Source organism: Camelina sativa, chromosome 17 (assembly GCF_030686135.1).
Source record: "Camelina sativa cultivar CO46 ecotype springtype chromosome 17, ASM3068613v1".
NCBI classification, from domain to species: Eukaryota; Viridiplantae; Streptophyta; class Magnoliopsida; order Brassicales; family Brassicaceae; genus Camelina; species Camelina sativa.
In genome coordinates this window covers 36,799,510-36,803,403 of record NC_141896.1, presented here as the reverse complement: position 1 = coordinate 36,803,403, position 3,894 = coordinate 36,799,510, and the positions used below count along the sequence as shown (strand labels likewise).

The window sequence follows — 3,894 nt, the reverse complement described above, 5'->3', positions numbered from 1 at the left end:
TCAATTATCATCCATGAATTCAACTGAAACAAAAAAATTATGTAATATGTTACATATAAATAGAATTATAATTTAAATCTATTTGTAAATAGAAAGAAATCCAAGTTTTTAGAAAATTACCATAAATTTGTTATGAACAGAATCCACCATAATTTTTCTGCAACTATAATTATTACAAAAAACAACATTAGCAACAATATTATTTTTAAAAAATGAAGATTCAGATTAGCAAAAATTAATACCTGAATTTCATTATATTCAGTTTTGTAGATCCACAATTATGATCAATGATCATCCATGTATTCAACTGAAACAAAAAAAATATGTATTAGGTTACATATAAAATTTTATTTCAAATTACTAAACTACAAAACAAAATATAGATAAAATAATACAACCAATATTTTTTAAAGATGGAGAATCCATAGACAAAGTCTATGATTGCTTGATCTTGCTCTCCAAACAACCACTACAAAAAAAAACATAAAAATTAGTATCCAATGAATCATATAAAATTGTCAAAAGTTGTCTTTGCTCATTTGCTTGTAGAATAAAAAATCATGGAATAAAAATATGATCATGTTTAATCAAGAGAATAAAATTGAATAACAATCACCACTATATATAAAAAAAAATACAATTCTTAAAAATACTTTACCGATTTGATTTTTTTGCTTGCTTCATCAACTTGTTCGTCTAATCTTGTTTTTGATATACAAAAAAACATCCATGGTCCATGGCAGGTATACCTAAAACACAGCCAAACAGTACAAAATGAGTAAAACTTTTGATATGATTCAACATAATAATTAAAAATTATAGCAGCATAAAAATTAATCATGCAAAGCACCAAAGCATATGGATAGTACATCAACATGAAAAAAAAAAAAAATCAGAATCACACAATAGTAAAGTTGATTCATTAGAACCAAAATAATACAAAAGAAACATTATACTCTCAAAATATATGTTTAGCTTAACGAATTCGACTTCTACTGTTTTGGCTGAGCTTCTATATATATAGCTTAGAAGGAAAATCGTCATAATTATCATTACCATTTTAATATTTTAAAAAATAGAAATTTTCTTTAAACAAATATTCGTAATATATTCTAATATTTATCTTCTATTTTTAAAAAAAGAGATATTGTGTAAATATATTATATTTCCGATTTTGTAAAACAAAATTCATTTTTTTTTTAATTTTCGTTTTTATATATTTTAAAAAAATTAAAACTTAAATAAGGGTAAAAAGGTCCAGTTTTGAATCTCATTAATGGCAAATTAGTAATCTTAAGTCTGAGGATGAATGTGGTGCGTTTCAGCAACCTAAATAGAGAACAAAAGCTTGTCCGAAAATTTTTCAGGAGTAATTTTCATTAAGAGCAAGAGAGGTCAAATTTTGTGAGATTGGCTATGAGCCCTCTCGACTTCTCCTTTAATATATTAGATGGTAGAAATGATGCTTCACTTCTTCTTGGCCCTCCCTGTTTTTCTGAGTTGTTCAATATCTCATTAAAATCCCCAACCATGCACCAACACCCTTTTCTAGCAATACCAATTCTTGTTAATCTTTCCCACACTTGATTTTGAAATGAAGCGTTTGGATTCCCATACACACCAGTAAGATAAAAGCTGAAACCTCCAAACTGTACAGCTAAGTCTAGCATATTTCTGTCTTCATATATAACCGAAATATCAACATTCTTCTTCCAAAAGATAGCTAACCCATCCATGTTATTTACTGGATCCACTTGAATATCTACAATGACGTTTTTACAATTCATCGTCTCCATTAAGAAAAAGATCCTAGGAACTGTCAGATCTTGAGGCCGCCCAATCCCTGGCAGTTCAACTCAGAATTCACATCAGGTGAGCGACAGTCCCTCCTTTGGGACCATCAATGGTGCTTTTGCTCTTCCAGCACTGGAATCAACGTCCAGAACAGTATCCGCCTTCCTTTTTTCCACTTTTCCTTTAGATAATTCTGGGTCTTTTATCATATCACCAATCATGATACCCACATCTTTACCTTTCAGCATTCTAGCTTTCTTCTGTTGCCTCTTTCTAGACTTCTTATTTTTCAGACTAGAGCCGGAAGGACCAGCTTCAGAGAAGCCTATCCTATAAACCAAATAACTAGTCTTGAAAACATCAGAAGCATCAGATGAGCCTGACATAACTCCATCAGCGTTGACAGAAGGTCTTCTTCCCGACGAACCATACTCATCCGACAGGTTTGGACCACCTCCCCTTTTTGATTGGCTCAACTGGTTACTGATTCTTAGTTGTGCAGAGGAACCATCAGACTCGTAACCGAACACAAGTCCTTTGCCAATATCTACATCATGAGAGACAATAGGGACCGCTTCCAGGCTAAGAACAGATTTTTGAGTAAACGGTGACTTTTCAGCCTCAGCCAGTGACTTATTTACTCTCCCTTCTTTAACTACCAGCTCTTCTCCATTTGTTGTAAGGAGATACTGGTGCATTCCTTCCAGTACTTTGGGAGCAATACGAGGACGACCCGAGAGGGGGTTAAGACCCACTTGATGCTCACCTAACACCCCGTAGAGAGGATCAGACTCTTTCAGGACATGATCAAGCTTGGGTTTAAGGATGTGCTCCCCTCTTCTTCTGGCCATAGCAGCATCTTGATTAGCTTTTACCCAGATTGGGCAAACCGTCATCTCATGAGTAAGACGCTGGCAGGAGTAGCATCTCTTTTGTACTCTTTCATAGTAGAAGAAAATTTCTACTGACTGGTTATGGGCAGGCCTATAACCTTAGATTTCCTTAACGGCTTAGATACATCGAATTTGACTTGAACTCTGACATAAGGGTTAGCTTGTGTAATATCAGGATCGAAGGCAACTTGGAGGACTTGACCAACAATCTCTCCTATCGAAGTAATCGCTGCAGCTGTGTAGTGGTTGATTGGGATGTTACGTATTTGAACCCACAAAGTTACAAATTGAAGCGAATTTGGTGGTGGGATCTCTGACCATCGCTCCACCACTATACCCCATTCATTTGTAGTATGAAATCCCTTCTATAGAACATCCTTCAGGTCGTGCTCACTATCAAAAATAAACTGAAATTTTCTTTTGACAGAGCTATGCCACATACCTTGTCATACTTTTGCCACTTCCTCGGCAGTTCGTGAATAGATCCAGCAACTGACTGACAGTTTGGATTCAAGATTCTTCCAACCAAACTCAGAACATTCCGTTCACAAGAACTAAATTCTAGTAGATCCGGTAGATTAAACGGAGCATCATCATCTTCAAGTGACATAGCCATTAGGGCTTTGTCCATAGCCACTAACATCTTTTTTTGATGGATCCGGAGATTTCAAATTAGCCAGTCACCAACTAGACACCACAACCGAATTCTGGATAACACTGACCACACTCTTAACCAACCAAACAATCCCAGATCTACTATTTGCTTCGTGAAGAACAATAGATAAATACTAGGGTTGAGAAAGGAAAGAGGATTTAATTGACCACAGGGTGTAAAAACATGTAGTAAACGCTAAAAAAAAAGTGTTTTTTCCACGCTAAACTCTATATTCTAGAAGACCAAATACTCTTTTAGAGTAAGAGGAACCTAAGCAAAATATCTCACGGTCTACTAAAAATATTAGGAACTCAAATGTTTATTTTTCTTTTAGTTTCCGGTTTACCATGCAGAATTTATACGTACATATATTTATTTTTGAGTAATATTAGTCGATGCCACAATATTGGAAACAAATGAACCAGATACCACATCGTCAGAATATATAGGAAACTATCACTTTTTTGGTGGAGGACTTTACTGGAGTGCCCTCATGGACAACCCTTCTCTCTCTCCATTTTCTTCATAACACATGCGCTTTAATTGTAAATA

At 34.6% G+C, this 3,894-nt stretch overlaps 1 pseudogene; it reads right to left on the bottom strand.

Annotated features, from left to right (window-relative positions):
* Window positions 1–1,261: 1,261 nt before the first annotated feature.
* LOC147924807 (uncharacterized) lies at window positions 1,262–3,318 on the bottom strand (annotated as a pseudogene).
* Window positions 3,319–3,894: the final 576 nt, after the last annotated feature.